At 33.6% G+C, this 20,423-nt stretch overlaps 1 long non-coding RNA gene across 1 annotated transcript in view; it reads left to right on the top strand.

Annotated features, from left to right (window-relative positions):
* The window catches only part of LOC125752396 (uncharacterized), an 81,716-nt gene that overhangs the window by 10,004 nt on the left and 51,289 nt on the right, over positions 1-20,423 (top strand). The window contains exon 2 of the long non-coding RNA XR_007401829.1: positions 656-729. This is a non-coding gene — a long non-coding RNA (uncharacterized LOC125752396). The remainder of the gene's footprint in view (positions 1-655; positions 730-20,423) is intronic.

The following is a 20,423-nucleotide window of genomic DNA, read 5'->3' as shown; positions in this document are numbered from 1 at the left end:
AAAAATGAAATTTCAGGTCTCATGGAGTTTACATTGTATGTCACCAGCCAAGTGGGTTTTGATTGCACGGATCTATGGTTGGAAAAAAAAAAACGTTAAATCTTCCACTTGCCTACTCCTATGTTTAGATCTATATTTAAAAAATACTGTATACCACTTGTATATACGTGAGGTATATCATACATTTCTAAAGAAATATCATCTACTTACCTACTCTTATTTTTAGATCTGTATTTTTTTTAGATCTGTATTTAACAAATACTGTATATCCACTGTTTTCATCAAAGTCAAATATGCCCCCCCAATTTAAAGTACATTAACCCTTTCCACTAATATGTTAGTAATATCTGCCAATCATAATATTCCGTGAATTCCTAATGCCCTCAGAGGAAAAAGAGCATAACAGATCAGGTAGGTTAGAAGGACTTCCATAAATACATTACCTCTTATTTCTCCTGGCTTATTTCCTTCCGCTTTTCCCATCAGCGTGTCACATTCCATGCTCCAACCATGTTAAACTACTTTGAATCTCTTTCAGTCCTAGATAGCATAATTAATAAAATGATCACCATCAAATCTGTTTGAGAGTGTCCAAATAGTGTCCCAGGGGTAAGAATGACCTAAAAACTTTGTTTTCCTTTTTTTCTCATCCTAGAGCCTTGAAGACTAGTGAAACTGACGTAACAAAACAGGAAAATTTTGTCTGCACACCTAGAAATCTTCAAACATGTTAGTAATTCAATAGAGTTCTAAATAATTACATATTGTCAACTAAAATCCTACTTTGAAGTAGATGGCATTTAGATTGCAAATAAATTCATATGTATTAGAGCTACTGAATGTAGCATGAATAGCTAAAAAAAAACATGCATAATTTTATTGTGGACAAACACGTGAAATATATACTGAAAATAGCTTTGTCATAGCCTTTGATTCTATACTACTGAATAAGTGATGACATTTAAACTTGTGTATTACTTGAACATATAAAATTGAAAACATTTTTCTTAAGAAAATAAATTTCAGGCAACCCCGGTGGCGCAGCGGTTTTGCGCCGCCTGCAGCCTGGGGCGTGATCCTGGAGACCTTGGATGGAGTCCCACGTGGGGCTCCCTGCATGGAGCCTGCTTCTCCCTCTGCCTGTGTCTCTGCCTCTCTCTCTCTCTCTCTGTCTCTATGAATAAATAAATAAAATCTTAAAAAAAAAGAAAATAAATTTCATCAAACTATAAAAATGAGAAATTTAACAAATAATTATTATATGACATAAATGTGAACCTCATTTTGAGTAAGTATCCACTGTAGGCAAAAATGCCAATGTTTTTGTCACTTTTATAAGAGACATAAATGTGTAAACGATTAGAACTATACAATGAAAAATGATATATCTTTAATATATTATTATGAACTAGATTTACTATAAATCATAAATGTCATTATAAAACTTTATGTAAGAATGGTACTTTTTTACCACTTTATTACATGTATATTTGACCCTACTCTTAATTACAATATGCCAGCTGATTCACTATATTGCACATAAATTTAAAAGAACATATTTTTATTTTTCTACTGCTTTTTATAATGGAAATAATATGATGATAAAGCTTGCAAATAATGCACTAAGCATACACTCCACATTTTGAATCTTTTTAGAATGTAGAAAGTTTTTATATATAAATACAAAAACAAATGTTTATGCATGTCAAATATTTTTAAAAATCACTCAAATCATTTATAGAACATTCTCTTCTGTCACTCAATATGATTTTTAATACTAGGTCTTTTATTACATGACAATGCAACAACAGTTGACATTTTGTAAGAAACTGGCTCTATAAAAGTTGATTTAATATCCCCTCAGAGCTTTAAGTTAAAACACATGAGTTGTAACTTCTTTTTATTAAAAAATATTTTATCACTGAACTACTTGGAAATTGTGCATTAAAGGGTTAACTCAATAATTCTGGGCTGCCTAAACCCACACGTTCTAGCATTCTAAATTTCTTTAAGAATGGTTATTGACTAGCTCCTGGAAGATAACCTCTGAACCCACAGGGTGCCCTGGTTGATAAGAATATCTTCGTATGCTATAGCTACTGTGGAAAACAGTATGGGGGTTTCTCAAAAATTAAATTAAAATAGAAGCACCATATGATCCAATAGTTGCGCTACTGAGTATTTACCTAAAGAAAATGAAAACACTGTTCAAAAAGATATATGCACACCTATGTTTATTGCTATATTATTTAAAATAGCCAAGGTATGGAAGCAACTCAAATATCCATTCATAGATGAATGAATAAAGATAAGATATATAAATACAGATATGTTAACTATAGGATATACGTGTGATTGATATATATGAGTGTGTGAAAAACAAATACCACACAGTTTCACTTATATGTGGAACCTAAAAAGCAAAACAAATGAGTAAACAAACAAAAAAACAAAATCAGACCTACAAATTCTGAGAATAAACTGATGGTTGCCAGAAGGGAGGGTGGTGGAGGTATGTGCAAAATGTGTGAAGGGGAGAAGGAAATATAGGCTTCCAGTTATGGAATAAATAAGTCATGGAAATAAAGCTACAGCTTAGGGAATATAGTCAATAGTATTTGAATAGTATTGTATGGTGACAGAGGGAAGTTTTACTTATGGTAAGCACAGTAAAAGGTAAAACATTGTTAAATCACTATTTTGTACACCTGAAAATAATCTAATATTGTGTGTCAACTATAGTCAAATAAAAAAAGAAAGCCTTTATATAACTGAGGACTTATGCAATATGAGATAGTTTATGCTAACAATGTGACTTATGGCAAATAACATTCATGACAATGGTATTATACGCTCTCAACAGCTAAGATTGATCTCGAATGGTTGGTTGATTTAACATCTGAAAATAATTAATGTAACATACGACATTATAAAGAACAATAACCACATGATCAGACAAGAGATGAACAATCATGTGAAAAATAATATACCTAATCAATGAACTGGGAATAAATGGGATTTTTCTCCACTTGGTAAAGTGCATCTATGCAAATCCCTTTGCTAACATCATATTTAATGTTGAAAACTGAAGGCTTTCTCTAAATATAATGAACAAGGCAAGGATGTTTACGTTTGCCATTTCTATTCAACATTGTAATATGCATTACTCTAGCTAGCACATTAAGACATCAAGACAAAGAACAACAAAATAATTTAAAGGCAGCTAGTTTGGAAAGAAAAAAAAAAAAACTAAAACTCTACTAACTTCCAGAAGATATTATCTTGCATGTAAGAAATTACAAGGAATACCCCAAAATAACTATAATAAACACATGTAGGGATGCATGGATGGCTCAGCGGTTGAGCATCTAACTTCGGCCCAGGGCGTGTGATCCTGTGGTCCTGGGATCAAGTCCTGTACCAGGCTCTCTGCATGGAGCCTGCTTCTCCCTCTGCCTCTGTCTCTGCCTCTCCCTCTGTCTCTCATGAATAAATAAATAAATAAAAACTAAAAAAAAAACACACATTTAGCAAGGACACAGTACACAGTTCATTATACAAATAACAGTCATATTTTTATACAGTAGCAACAAACAATCACAACTTGAAATGAAGTAAATTATTGCATTTGCAATGACATATTTAAGCCAATTAAATGTATAAAATACCATTAAAATAATGAAAAGATAAGCCACAGACTGGAAGAAAATATTTTTCTTTTTTTTTTGTTTGTTTCAAGTTTTTATTTAAATTCTAGTTAGTTAACTAAGAGTGTAATATTGGTTATAGGAGTACAATTTAGTGATTCATCACTTGTGTATAACACACAGTGCTCAACGCAATAAGTGCCCTCCTTAAAGCTCATCATACATTTAGCCCATCCATCCACCCTCTTTCCCTCTAGCAACCCTCAGTTTATTCTCTACAGTCAACAGTCTATTTTATAGTTTGTTTTTCTCTGTTTTCTTTTCTTTTTTTAAAAAAAATATTTTATTTATTTGATAGAGAGCTAGAGTCAGAGAACACAAGCCACAGGAATGGCAGAGGGAGAAGAAGAAGTAGGCTCCCAACTGAGCAGGAAGCCTGATGTGGGGCTTGGTTCCAGGACCCTGAAATCATGACTAGTGCGGAAAGCAGAGGCCTAACGAACTGAGCCACCCAGGCACCCTTCTCTCTTTGTTTTTTCTTTTTCAAATGTTCATTAAACATATGAGTGATATCATATGGTATTTGTTTTTCTCTGACTAACTTACTATACTTATTATGCTTGTCGTGATACATGTGAACTCTATCCCTGTCATTGCAAATGGCAAGATTTCATTTTTTGATGGTTGAGTAATATAGTCCATTATGTGTATTCATACATATGTATACATATGTGTATATATACACAAATATGCAAACACATATTCTTTACCCATTCATCAGTAGATGGACATTTGGGTTTAGGTCTTTCCGTAATTTGGCTATTGTGAATAATGCTGTTAAAAAACATCAGTTGCATGTCCTTTGAATCAGTATTTTTTGTATCTTTTGAGTAAATAACCAGTAGTGCAATTACTGGGTGATAGGGTGGTTCTATTTTTAACTCTTAGTTTTTTCAAGTGACACTTTTAAACAGCTTATCTCAGACCATATAAAGAATATCTAAAGCTTTCATTACTAGGAAGACATATGATACAATTTAAAATGGGCTAATATGAATGACTAATAAGCATCTAAAAACATGATGGATACTTTTCAGAGCCTATGTTAGGTGAAAATGGATTCAAAAGGCCACATTCTATGATACCATTGTAGGGCATTTTGTAAAAGGCAAAAGCCTAAAGACAAAAGTCAGTTAAATACTTGCTAAGGGTTGAGAGTAAATGGAAGGATTTGTTACAAATGGGCATGAGGGATTTTTTTAAAAGATTTTATTTATTTATTCATGAGAGAGAGAGAGAGAGAGAGAGAGAGAGGCAGGGACACAGGCAGAGGGAGAAGAAGGCTCGATGCAGGAAGCCCAATATGGGACTCGATCCCAGGACTCCAGGATCACGCCCTGGGTGTGTAGGCAGGCACCAAACTGCTGAGCCACCCAGAGATCCCCAAGTATGAGGGAATTTTTGAAGGGGCAATTGAGTTCTATAGTTTGTTCATGTTGGAGGTCATGAAACTTTATATATTTTTAAAACTTACAGAAATTTCCAACAAAAATATGAATATTATAGTGTATATTATACTGTAAATTTTTCAAAAGACATTTAGTAAAACTAAACAGAACAATACAAAACAATAATTTTAAATAATATTAGAATTTCAACTCTAGGGCAGCCTGGGTGGCTCAGTGGTTTAGTGCCACCTTCAGCCCAGGGCATGATCCTGGAGACCCAGGATCAGAGTCCCATGTCAGGCTCCCTGCATGGGGCCTGCTTCTCCCTCTGCCTGTGTCTCTGCCTCTCTCTCTCTCTCTCTCTGTCTCTCATGAATAAATAAATAAAATCTTAAAAAATAATAAAAAAATAATTTCAATTCTAAGTATGATGTTAAAAAGATACAAGGGAGTGTTGGCCCAACCATATCAATGTGAGAAAGCTCCAAATCTACAAATCATGACTTTCCTTGAGTAAGTCAGTTGTGACTAGGGAGTGTTGGCCCAACCATATCAATGTCAATTGAATTTCAAAGGGGGATAATTCCTGCAGAGTTGAGACAGAACTTGAACTCTTTCTTTTATCTTTAATAAATCGTTGAAAGAAAACACAGTCACCATAGAGGTGACTATGGTGACACCATAGAGGTAGGTAGAAACAGATTAAAATTTTATGATATTTTTTAAAAGATTTTATTTATTTATTTATGAGACACACACACACACACACACACACACAGAGAGAGAGAGAGAGAGAGGCAGAGACACAGGCAGAGGGAGAAGCAGGCTCCATGCAGGGGAGCCCGATGTAGGACTTGATCCCAGATCCTGGCATCATGCCCTGAGCAGAAGGCAGACACTCAAACGCTGAGCCACCCATGCATCCCTAGAATATTTTATTTTATTTATTTTATTTTCCTTCCCTAGAATATTTTAGATGCTGAATGTAAACTGTCACTTAGTTTAGTGTCCTGGGAACATCAAACAGGAAAAGCCTGAAATCACTGACAAGCTCTCTTCCATGGTCGGTCTCTGTGGATACTTTGATAAAGATTTTAGGTAGATATGGAGATCAGTGTGGCACATGGACACTGTCTGCTCCCCAAATCCTTTTTTTAGGGGAAATAAAAGCTTTGAGCCACTGTAGGTAAAGCAGCACAGGGTCTAGGCAAAGATCTATTGCTATGATAGAGGCAAAGCCTATGGAAAAAGAAGTTAACAAACAAAAAAGAAGAAAGAAAATTCCTGACCTGGGAAAAAGCAATAGACAGCTGAGGAAATAAGGAAAAAATCCTTCTGGTCCAGGGAGACAGGAAGCCAATTCTGACATTAGCATAAAGCAGCAGGAAACTCCCTTACATATGGCTGTCACAGGCAAAGCTTCACTGCCACTGAACTATAATTTCTGAATTACTTAAGAAAGTTTGTGTATTATTAGATCCAAAAGATATTCTCCTAGTATAGCCTCCTAAAAAGGTTCACGGTTTTAGCTATTTCTTTAGGTTTCGGATCCATCTCAAAACTGGTATCTATCAAAACCATTTGTTTAAAATATCTTCTCTTTCAAATTGAATTCATTTAGTGCTTTTATGAAAAATCCAGTGAGTATTAGGGAAAAGAAGGAAGTGGGGAATGTCTATTCAATGGGTATAGTTTCAGGTATGCAAGATAAATGAGTTTCATTAAGAGGGAAGCCCTTATTAATATCAACACAGTAAAACAATCAAATGAGTAAAATTGTAGGTCTATTATGGAGTGTTCCATTAAGCTATGTATTGAATCATGGACTAGTGTCACACTACTTAATTACAGAAACTTTATAGTAGATCTGAATTCAGGTGTTATAAGGGCTTTTTTTTTTTTTTTAAGCTATCTATTTTTAAGGGAGTTCTGGGTTTTCTAGATTCCCCAAATTCCCATAAAGTAATAGAAGTCTCTGTCATAGGAGTCAACTGGAAAACTGAAAAGTTCAGTTTATGATTGAAAGCAGACAAGCATGGTATTTGGGATCCCCAGATATTACCAAAAGTTATTATTGAGGGAGAATATTCATATAAGAAATTAAAATAAGACCTTGACACAGAATTATGTCAACATTTCCTTAAGCAATCATCCTAGATAAGTAGAATTCTTTTTTGAAAAGATTTTATATATGTATGTATGTATGTATGTATTTATGAGAGGGAGAGAACAAGCAAGGGGGCAGGGGAGAGGAAGAGGGAGAAGTTGACTAAGTAGGGAGGCCCATGTGGGGCTCAATCTCAGGACTTTGGGATAATGACCTGAGCCAAAGGCAGACGCTTAGCTGACAGCCATCCAGGCACCCCAGAATTGAAATTTTTATATTCAGATTTACATATGTTAGTTTTCTGTTAAGTATAACTTCCAATAATTTGGATTTTTCTGTAATAATTAGCATATATCTAAGTTAAAATGCATAGAGAAACAGTTTTAGCCCTTGTATTTTCATACATTTTGATTATTGTAAAAGTAGAGGATAGAAAATGCAAAAGTGACCACAATCACTTTACATTATGCATTTTGTAATTGAGACAGTTTCATAGTTATCTATCTGGCCATTAAAAAGGATGGCCTTTGATTTTTCCCCAGAAATACAGAATATATGTATGTCCATAAACAGAAATTGCATGGTCTGTGAAGAATGAGAAATAGAAATGCAATGAAAACAAACTGATATGACTAATACACACATGAAATACACAGCACTTATTTGTAGGGTCACTACCCTAATCCCTTACCATACTATCCAAAGATCCAAAGAAAGTGCAAATAGATGAGCTTTTCAGAAATGGCCAGCAAATAGCTTTGTTGTTCAGTTAAGATACTTCAGCACTCCCAACTCCTTAGCTTCTTTGGTTCTCACATTCGGGAGATAAATGAATCATATCATGGCATAGAAAGATTTTCTGAAAGGGTTTATTTTGACATCTATTTTGACATCACTCCAGCTAATGTATTATGTGAACAGATCTAATAGTTTAACAACATCAGCTGGCAGGAAATTCACCCTCTCCAGTCCGTAGGGTACCTATTTAGCCTTGGTATTAAACACTCTTATTATCACTATTACACTTAAGGTAACCAAAGCTTAGTTAGAGCTTAATTAAATTTCTCAAAAAAAACTCAAGATGAATACTGTTTGTTTTACCTCTGGAAAATAACTTAATTAAATTTCTCAAGAAATTTCAGATGAATACTGTGTTTGTTTTACCTCTGGAAAAATTGCTCCTAACTATTACAATATACTGTCCTTATTTGTGGAGAACAAAGTATCTTAAGGGATAAATAGATTAATATGCCTTGTCTTTCAAAAAGTGGCACATTCTTAAGGGGTTTGCTAGATATAATAGATTAAAGAAAAATAAAACTTTTAGGCACAGACCCACATAAAAGTTTTTGGACTAATGATCACAGCTGAGAAAGACAGGACATCTGTTGTAACAACCATAAAAGAGTTGATATATTTTCACCAAGTAAAAGAAATTCTCAATTAATTTTACAGAAGTGCATGACTATGTATCTCTAATAACAGACATTTAAAATATTGAAAACTTATTTCAAAATTCAATAATATTTCATAATTAAATAATTTCACACACACACACACACACACACACACACACACACACAAAGATAAAATTACCTGTGTGTATCAGTTAGGGTCCTCCATAGAAACTTCATGTTTGGGATGTCTGGGTGACTCAGTGGTTGAGCGTCTGCCTTTGGCTCAGGTTGTGATTCTGGGGTCCTGGGATCAAGTACCACATCAGGCTCCCCACAGGGAGCCTGTTTCTCCCTCTGTCTATGTCCCTGCCTCTCTCTGTCTCTCATAAATAACTAAATAAAATCTTAAGAAAAGAAAAACAAGAAACTTATGTTTTACCCTTAGGACCTTTTAACTACTTGGATGAGGTTCACTCACATTATTGAAGGTGATCTTCTTTGCTTAAAGTCCACTGATTGTAAATGTTAACCACATCTACAAAATGCCTACACACTACACCTAGATTTATGTTTGTTTAAGTAACTGGGTACTATACCCTAGTCAAGTTGACATATAAAACTAACCATTACATGCTGTTAAAGATGTTTTAAGAAATGTGCTATAATTCTGATTTGTACATTAATTATCTTCTATAATCAAGAGTTTTATAATGCTACATATAGATAAATCCTTGCACAGTAAAAACGTGTTTCCAAAATAAAGGGAAAAATTCATTTAATACAATCCTTTTCCCATATCCACTGGTTCAATATTTTATTTAATCATATAGTACCACTAGTGTGTTGAATTAAATGTTAGATGCCAAATAAATGTAGGACAGGAAGTTCTACATATTTTTACTCATTAACTTTTTACACTTGTTTAACAAATCTCTCTGGATTCCAGAAACATGATGTGCAGCGATGAGATATTTAGCTTTTATACATTGTTAAACTAATTCCAAACTCTGCTAAGCTTTGAATAGGACCCAGAGCAAGGATTATCCCTTTGTCTTCTTTTTTTTTAAATTTTTTTTTGCCTAGTCAAGATTTTTAAAATAAATAGTTGTAAATTGTAACATTAAGTATTAGCAAAATGACTCAGTTACAGTATCATGTCTGGGAGCATTCTGGAATCACAGAGTCTGGAAGTATTACAGTAAGTATCTAAGACTCAGTGCCAGCGAAGGGCCATTTTCAGTAGTTACCAATAGCTACCATATTCCAATCAGATTATTTATACATCAAAATTTTGGCTGTAACTTTTTTCTTTGCTTCTGGTCCAGTTGGGCGCCCCAAAATTTATTTCACTCATGATTTCCAAACCTTCATTTTTTTGTTCAGTTACAGTCCTGATATGTTAGTATCAGAGCTTTTTAAAAAAATAAATGTAAATATTAACTCCCCACCCCGCTTTTAAGTTGACAACCATACCCACAAATGTGACATATAGCACTATAAAAATGAGGAAAATGGACAAAGTCCTCACCTGCCTATAAAATGGCAAATGAAAAGATCTCAAAGACAGGGAGTATAGTATATAAAGAAATTGTATAAAATCCTGTGTGCAATGCAATGTTTCCCAAGGAATCCATATTCTTTAAAAATCTTTCAGTCAGTGAGAGAGTGGGAAATTTTCTGTACATTCAATAGCTAAGACAGTCAATACTCTTTTGGAATTACCATCAGGAAAAAAAAAGGGTAATGATTGCAATTTGACAGAAAATAAAGCTGATGAATAAACCAATTTCAAAACCTCTCAGGCTAGTGGTAAATCTCCTGATCTAAAGTAAATGGTATAAGCTCCACACTACCACATGGAACAATATTATAACTCCTATTTATTTTTACAATACGCTTAACTTAGATTTTTATAGGATGATATTATAAAAAATACTTGAATATGTAAATCATTTTATTGACACAAAGAGATCACCTACTTTCAATGAAAATATCATATTCTCACTCTAAATTACATTCTATATGCATTTGATTTTTCTAAATGCTAAGATAAATGTCCATATTTTTAAAGAGCAATTAAGAATAAACTGGTACATCTTAATGACTGAACCCTTCTTGCATCACAGAATATTTCTTAGCTCACTGCTGTGATAATAAATAAGTAAAAAATTTAAATAGGATATATGAATAAAACTCATTAAGAGGGAGTTTGAAAGTACTAATATCTCATGAAGCACTTAGAAATGTTTGATATATAGGACAATACTCCTGTTTTCTCCTTTGATATGAAGATACTATGGAAGAATATAACATTCTGCAAAAGGTTAAATTTTGGGGGACAATCCATTTTATTAGTGTTTTAAAAAAACAGAACCATCAGATTTTATTAAAAGGAGTTGGGATATCTGGTGGTATAGTTCTAGACAGGGTCCAAAAGCTTGAAAACTAGGAGAATGATGATATAAGTTCAGAAGACCAATATCCAGCTCAAACTGTCAGACAGAGAAAGCAACTTCTCCTTTTCTCTACCTTCTTGTTTTTTTATATATTTATTTATTTATTATTTATTTATTTATTTATTTATTTATGACAGTCACACAGAGAGAGAGAGAGAGGCAGAGACACAGGCAGAGGGAGAAGCAGGCTCCATGCACCGGGAGCCCGACGTGGGATTCGATCCCGGGTCTCCAGGATCGCGCCCTGGGCCAAAGGCAGGCGCCAAACCGCTGCGCCACCCAGGGATCCCTACCTTCTTGTTCTATTCAGACCTTCTCAGGTTGGATGGTGGCCACAAACATTGGGGAGAGCAATCTGCTTTCCTCAGTGCCAATCCAAATGCAAATTTCATCCAGAAATACCCTCACAGACACCCAGAAATTATGTTTAACTTACATGTCTGGCACCTTTCTTTCTTTCTTTCTTTCTTTCTTTCTTTCTTTCTTTCTTTCTTTCTTTCTTTCTTTCTTCTTTCTTTCTTTCTCTTCTTTCTTCTTCTTCCTTCCTTCCTTCCTTCTTCCTTCCTTCCTTCCTTCCTTCCTTCCTTTCTTTCTTTCTTCTTTCTTTCTTTCTTTCTTTCTTTCTTTCTTTCTTTCTTTCTTTCTTTCTTTTCTTTCTTTCTTTCTTCTTTCTTCTCTCCTTTCTTCCTTCCTTTCCCCCTTTTCTCCTTCATCCCTTCTTTTTCTGCCAAAACAACAAATAATCATACTCAACATTTGAATGTACAAAGATACTGAGGGATAGATATAATGGACTGCTGTCTTCCTTATGACTCAAAGAAATATATTCTACATGGATCAATCTAAATTCCCTCACCTTGCATATCTGTACATTCCTAATCCCACAGTGACAAACAAGGCTTCCACCTTCTGCCATCCTTTTACATAATTATTCCATTCCCATAAAAATGTTTAGCACTCTAAGCATTACCAATCCAAATTCTCTTAACTACTTTATCAACCAGTGTGTAGTGCTTGTGTGCAGTTCCTTACAGACTCCACTCATTCTAGAGTTGCTTTGGTCATCATCTCTGCCCCTATGACCTTCAGTGAGATTATTTCCTACATTTCCCATACAGCTAGATTCTCTTGTATCAGGTGTCAGGGATTCCAGGATGACATTTTGTGTATTTACACTTATTAATTTTCTTGTTTTTGCCATAAATTTCTGTGGATTTCAGCAAGTGCATAATGTCCTTTATCCACTATTGTGGTATTCTATAAAATAAATTTACTGCCTTAAAAAGCTTCTGCATTCTGCTTATTCATCTTTCACCACAAATTCTACTAGTGGTAACCATTTTAGTGTCTCAATAATTTTGCCTTTTCTAAAATGATACAAAGTTGAGAATATGCAGTACGTAGCTTTTCACTGGCTTCTTTCACCTACCAATATGAATATAAGTTCCCTTCATGCCTTTTTATTGCTTTATAGTTCATTTATTTTTATTGTTCAAGAATATTCCATGGTACAAATGGACTGCAGTCTATTTAACCCTTTGCTTTTTGAGCAATATCTTGGTGGCATCTAGTTTTGGCTGATCATAAATAAAGCTACTACAAATATGACCATGCAGGATTCTGTGTGACTACAAGTTTTCAATCAGTTGGATAAATATCTCAGAGTACAACTGATGGATCAAATGGTAAAGCTATTTAGCTTGTAAGAGACTGACAAACTATCTTCCAAGATGCATACATCATTTTGCATTCCCACAAACAATGAATGAGAGTTCCTGTTGCTCTACATTCTCACAAGCATTTGGCATTGTAGCCATTCTAATTAGTGTGCAGAGAGACCTCATTGTTGTTTTAATTTGCAATTCCATGATGACAAATGATGATGAGCATCATTCATATTTATTTACCACCTGCCTATGTTCTTTGATGAGAAATCTGTGAAGGCATGCTGCCGATTTTTAATTGGTAAGAGTTGAATTTCAGGAATGTCTGTTGTCTATCTTAGTTCTTTAGTGTTCTTTTGGTTCCTTTGGATCTTTTCCCTCTGAGTATAAAGTTAAAAGCAGTTTTTCAACATCCATAAAATAACTTCTGGGAATTTTCTTTGAGATTGTGTCTAATCTGTAGATCAAGTTAGGAAGAATTGATATCTTCACAATATATTGCTTTCCAGTCCATAATTATGAATAAATATTCATATTTATGGTTGTTACTGGGTTTCCTGTGTCAGAGTTTTATAGTTTTCTACACATGGAATCTGTATATATTTTGTTGGATTTATATCTAGAAATTTCCTTTTGTGGTGCTATTGTGAAGAGTATTGTGTGTTTAATTTAAAACCCAATTGATGGGGTAGCTGAGTGGCTCAGTCAATTAGGGGTTCAACTTCTGATTTCAGATCAGGTCATGATCTCAAGATTGTGAGATTGAGCCATGTTGAGTTCTGCACTGGGCTTGGAGCCTGCTTAAGATTCTTCTTTCCCTCTCACTCTGCCCCTTCTCTCTCTCTCTCTCTTTCTCTGAAAGAAAAAGAAAAAACAAGTAAAATGTTAATTGCTAATTGCTGAAATATAGAAAAAAACTTAGCCAAAAATAGGAAAAAAAATCAAAACCATCCAGACTTTTGAGTGGGATTTGAGGAGATTGAGAGCTTGGACATCAGATGTCTACTGATTGGTCACCAAATTCTCATTTTATGTTTAAGAAAAAGTGAAGCATTCCAGTGAACACTTAGACTATCTCCATTTCTATTTTCTAAATGTATGTGTCCCCCACCAAATTTATATGTTGAAGTAATCGTATTAGGAGGTGGGGCCTGTGGGTGGTGATAAGGTTGTGAGAACAGAACCTCCATGGAGTGTATTAAGCCTCCAGGAAGCTTGTTTGCCCATTTTACCATGTGAGGACACAGGAGAAAAATAAATTAAAAAATAAAAAAAGAAAAGCAAGTGAGAGTGTGTTTTATTCCTCTAATAATATTCTAAAGGAGTATCACTTTCCCCCCTCCAAAAAAATAAGTATATGACACATCTATATAAACCATAAGATGGAAACAGGTTTTTACTCACTCTACTGTGGCATTGGAATAGCATAATGTTTTTATCATGTGAACAAAACAATGGAAATCAGGGAGAAAAAAACTTGGTAAAAAAGTGGTCTTTGCAGCAATGAGGAATCAAGGAGCTATTTTCAAAAGAAATGATGAGTAGATGAAACATAGTTTAAAAAATCACCTTTTGATTTACTAATACATCAACTTCTAAGAATTTTAGGGAAAATGGAGATAGGACAATTGTTGATTGCAAATTTTCATCTTCTGGAATATGCAGTAAATGTCTTTCCTATTGCACTTTACTGCTGTGTCTGGAAGAAAACCTGTTCTCAGAAAAGTCTTCAGGATAAAGACTTATCCTGAAGATTTTTGCTCTGTTGTCTAGAAACCAAGTTAAATGAAAAATTTAAAAATTACAATCTACGTCAAAACAAGACTGATTCTATGGCACATTTCAAAACAATAAACCCATTTTCTAAGTAGCTTATTTTTTATTTTTACCTAGTCATTAAAGACCATATTAATGTGGTCTGCAACCACACAGATGGATCTGCAAATAGAAATATTATTCTTACTAAAGTGTTCTTTTAGGATGTTTATAACAAGTAATACCTTTTCACATTTAATATAGTCTAAGTCTGAAATATTTATTCTGTTCATACCACCAAGATATCTTGCATTTATGTTTTTCAAAATTATATATACTAAGAAAATTGTATTCAAAATAAGATATAAATTTCATTTTGCAAATGTCTTTAAATGTACCCTTGCGTATGTGAGCCACAATATATTGCCACATTTGTCAAGGTTCGCAGAACACAAATTATTTAAATAACCCTTGGTTTCTAAATATGCAGCAAAGATAAATAAGTAATCTTACCACAGGCAACATTTTCATACTTCTCCCACTGTCTGACAGCTGGACCTCTTTAATATCCCAAACCATAACTGATTGGCTAATGCCACCTGTTCAGCACAAATTCAAAAGTCATTCATTTGTGTAAAGTAAACAAGCACATAAAGAAAGCATATTTTTGGAGAAAATATTAAATATATACTCTAATGAGAAATAGGAGCAAAAAAATGAAAGAATGTACTTAGAAGGGAAAGCTATGTGATTTTGTAAAACATCTAACATAGTATATCCATTGCAACATTAAACCATTATGACGACTTTCTTTTCCAAACACATCATAGTTTGAAAACTAAAGGTTGGTAAGATGTTTTAGATCTGTCATTTGCCAGGTGTGCTGTCTTTTAAAAGATATTTATCCTCTCAAATACGCATTTCTGCATCAGCAAAATAACACTTAATTCAGAGTTCTTGCAAATATCTAATAAGATAATTAATAAAAACTGATTAATAAAGTTCTGGTTTAATAGGATACTTCAGTAAATGTTAACAATTAAAAAACAAATCTAATAAAATTTCATACACTGAAAACTTTGATACAAAAAAATAAATATTACTTGCCACTCCATATACATATATTTTCATCATCATGCATATTTGTGATTTTTCTTGAATTAAAGAACATAATGAATCTTATTAATAAATAATGTCATTATAAATATTATGTGATTAAAATATTTTTCCAAATTGCTATGACTACTCTATCAGTCCAATTTAGTGATGTAAATCAGTGACCATTCTATTATGCTCTTGGACTCTGTGGTTTAGGAGTTGGGGCAGGACTCTGATGCACAACTTTCATTTGGAATGTCTGATATTGTTTCAGTTAGATGTTAGCTGGAGCTATAATCATCTGAACACAAGGAGGCTGGGCAATCATGATGGCTTGCTCACATGGCTTTCTGTAGGCTAGAAATTCAGCTAGTGCCATTGACTAGTGTCATTGAATAATCCATAGCATTTTCTGCATGAGGGTTGCTCGCATGGATTTTCCCAGACTGAATGTCCAAAGATAACCAGGTTGAAGCCACATGACCTTTTACTTCCTAATCTTGAAAGCCATAAAGTGTTGCTTTTATCATACTATAGTCAGAAGTATGCCCAGATTCCAGAGAAACTTACTTATTAGGTAAATTTACATTGCAAAAGAACATGTTGGATGGGAAATAGAAATGAGGAAGCTGTTTTGGGGGTCATCCTTCTGGGAAAAGTTGTATTTAGTTCTTTCTCTGATATACTTGGAGAAGACAGGAGATTCCTGATGAGATAGGTGGTGATACAGTCTGTGACTGGATGAATAAGTACATATAACTAAAGAATGAAGCAGTAGAGATTTTACAACACCACAGTTCTCAAAAGAGACCAGGTATCGAAGAACATTTTTGAAATAGTTTTGTCAGTTTTATATTAGTAAATAAAGATAATATGAGGAGAACATTATTGGGGAACATGTATCTGCAGAAAGATGTTCTGTTTCTCAAAACAAGTGAGAGACAACACCAAGAAATAATGCTTAAAACAATTAAATCAAGTAACAACAACAAGAAAATGCTAAAAACTGTGGAACACAAACATACTTAAATGCTTGTACAAATTAAAAGGAAAGAATGTGAAAATTTCAAACAAGTCTTATGGTGAATTGCTTCTTTTATTTAAACTTCAGATTCCGAGAGCTCATTAACTACTGTGAAAATCTACCATAATTTTTTACAAGAAAAGGGGAAATTCTAGGCATTCAGTTCTTGTAAGGCTATTTTATTCTAAGAGTTTTACAAAATACAAATGTTGTTTCAAAATACAAAATGTTCCTACTAGTTGGTGAAGTAATGTCACAAGAAACAATTAGGTACTTTCACTATATTCATTCACCTTTATTTTTTTAATTTTTTAAAAGATTTTATTTATTTATCCATGAGAGACACACAGAGAGAGAAGCAGAGACACAGACAGAGGGATAAGCAGAGACACAGACAGAGGGATAAGCATGCAGGGAGCCCGATGCAGGACTCAATCCCTGGACTCCAGAGCACTCCCTGAGCCAAAGACCGACTTTAACCACTGAGCCATCCAGGTGTTCCAATATTCAATCACCTGTAAAAAGAAACTTAATAAATATAATATTCTTTGTTCCTGTACAATATACATATTGTATCTACAAAGCCTAATTCTAAAACTGTTAAGTGTATTATAATTTGTAATTCAGAATGTTTTTGGATTTCAGAAATGAAAGTAATAGGTATACGTATCTTATATTGTAGGATACCACTTCCAAATTTAGGACTTCTCCTTTCCATCAACTATCTATTTCCTCAAAGAAGTGTGTGAATATTCATAATAGGTAGATTATAAATACATTAAGTACAAGTCAAATAAGACTTTGTAACAAATCTGTAATAAAATCAAAAAATTTTGTCAGAAGATTTTTGTTTTCACATTTTTAGATGAGAGATTTGGGGTCCAAATGTAGGATATAGTATGTCTCTGTTTCTCAATATAGATAGACAGACAGGTAGATATGTACATATATGCACATACACTTAAAATATACACACACATCCATATACATTTTTGCTTCTTTTACCTTTCACACCTATTTATCCTTGAATTATTAATACATTAATAGAAAATATGGTTGAGCAAAGAAAAGAAAATGATAAATATCCATATTTTAGAAATAACTTTGAGAAAATGAAGAATTAATGACGCTGACTCCGGGCAAATTTAAGTTTTGCTTATATTGATAGTAGGTAACACTGTATTATTAGGATAGTTTCATTGAGCTATGACATTATCAAATTTGGTCAGTTTAAGTAAACCTCTAAACTCTTTTGGTTTCTCTAAAATGAGATTCTTTGGGATCCCTGGGTAGCTCAGCGGTTGAGCATCTGCTTTCAGCCCAGGGCGTGATCCTGGAGTCCTGAGATCGAGTCCCACATCAGGCTCCCTACATGGAGCCTGCTTCTCCTTCTGTGTCTCTGCTTCTCTCTCTCTCTATCATAAATAAATAAATAAATAAATAAATAAATAAATAAATAAATAAATAAAAATAAAACTTTAAAAATAAATAAAATAAAATAAAATAAAATAAAAAATAAAATGAGATTCTTAATTTCCAAAATGAGAATATTGAGTATATGGTATCTCACTTTCCATCTGGTCTAAAATTAACATGGTTATCATCACTACTTTTTCAGAACATATTACCTTGATCATGTTTAATAAAATAGCCACTTCCAAATAAAAACAAATCTGGAGTTAGATAGGGATGTGTTCATTAGAAAGATTATTGCAGTTGGGAGAATGAATCAAAGTTAAATCAGCAAATCTCAAAACAAACAGAAAGACATTTCATTTATAAGAAGGGATAGGAAGTAAGTAAGGGGAAGCTGAGTAAGTTAGTTGAAATGATCAATAGGTTCTGACAAGAAAAGTGAATTCCTGTGATCAGCCTATTCTCAGGTAGAGTGGTAAGGATACCCACCTACTTCTTAGTGCTTGCACACTCTTGGAGGCAAACAGATTTCAGGGACCAATAGGAAGGAGAGAAGCCTGAGTAAAGTCTGGTCAAAACAAACAAAGGGTGACCAATGGTAATTGTGAGCACTTGGAATCAGTCTATCTCCCAGAGACTGCCATCTTTCTCTGAAATTTTCAGATCTAAATTTGATTTAATTTTTAAAATGTTGTGATTCCTTCCCTTAGGGGGATGCTTAAATATATAAATGTTGCCATATCCACATCATGCTTGCCATTCTACTGTGCTAAAAATATTTTAATATGTGGAATCCATTCTGTTGTCTAATATTTCATGACAAATCTACTTATAATCACTTCACTAATGGTTCTGTTTAAATCAGAAACTTAATCTAATGATATGTAACTTTTTGATGGCCTTATAAAAGCAAATTGCAATATTTGAGATGAGAGGGCCAAATGGTGAGAAACTAAGAATGTTTTCTAGAGGCTGAGAGGGCTCATCAGCTGACAGTGATAAAAACAGCGTTTTTGTTCATATAACCTCAAAGATATTACTTCCTTCAAGATCCTTCATGAGCCTGAAACAGAATCTTTCCTACTGAAACTTCTAGATTAAATGGCTGCCTGACAGACAAAGTTATTTTAGCCCTGTGAGATACTAAGTTATCCCCAGATTTCAGATCTACAGAAACCGTGAGGTAATAAATGGGTATTGCTTGAAGGTGCTAAATTTGGACAATATTAAAGCAGCAGCATCCAGTAAGTAACAAGGCGCATATCAAAAATCTTGCAAATATGTTTGGCTTATTATTAAACAACATGTAAAACATATCATTGTCTTCCTTCTTAAACTAATTCAAAATGAAAGTCAGAAAAATCTGTTAATTTAAGTTTTACACCTATTGTGTGGAAGCCATAGAAGTGGTTCCCACAGTATCATAATACTTCACAACTTTGTAAAAGATATAGATATTAGATATAGATATGGAAATTAAGGATGTATCACAACAAAGCACACCAGGAGACAGTTCTGAAAATAACAAATGCTAGCCCTTATTTGAGAAGTACACTTACTAGGATTGAATATCAATGAGACATAATTGCTAGATGCTTTCATATTCCAGCTTAGCAAAATAAAACTGTCTAATTTTTGAAATGTTGAAAATGTCAATGTATGCAAATTTGAGGAAGGGCTGGAAATCACAGGGTGACAGAAGGGAAGAAAGAAAGGAGATGAAATCCTACAATTAGATTCTCCTGATGTGAATATGAAATGTAAAATACACGTAAAAAGACTAGTAGTAAATTCCTCAATTGCCAATGTCACCATGTTCTATAAAGTGATAAGTGGAGAGTCTATGTTAAGAAAGATGAATGACCTCAAACTTTGTAACCTGTAAAATAGGATTTTGAAGTTAATAAATGGGCAGTTTCCCTTAAGACATTATTGCCAATGCAACAAATATAAAGTATATTTGCCAGAAAATGTGAGGGTCTTTGTAAAGCTATTACCAGTATGGATATTCTTTATGACAGATAAGCTACTACTTCCCTGCATTCTAAATATACAGAAATTCATAACTCATTAAATGTAGATATTATGCATCACTTCCTTTTTCTCTCTCTGCTCTAAAGATTTTGTTCAATCTATTTGAGCAGCTACTATTGTCCAGAAATACTTAAAACATATTTGATTACAGTTTGGTACACTCAATTTTTTAAAAAATTATATTTTATTTATTTTTTAAAGAATAATATATTTACAAGGAAAAAATGAAAAGAAAAAAATGGTATGTTGTGAAAAATAATCCTTTCTTACCCACTCCCTCAGCGTTCCTCTTTCTACTGGTCATTGTAATTGTTCATCTCATGATTCTTCTTATGAAGATATTGAATGTGTATATAACTGTGTGTGTTTGTGTGTGT

This window comes from Canis lupus, chromosome 13 (genome assembly GCF_003254725.2).
Source record: "Canis lupus dingo isolate Sandy chromosome 13, ASM325472v2, whole genome shotgun sequence".
In the NCBI taxonomy this organism is placed as follows: domain Eukaryota; kingdom Metazoa; phylum Chordata; class Mammalia; order Carnivora; family Canidae; genus Canis; species Canis lupus.
This window is presented reverse-complemented; position numbering and strand designations above follow the sequence as displayed.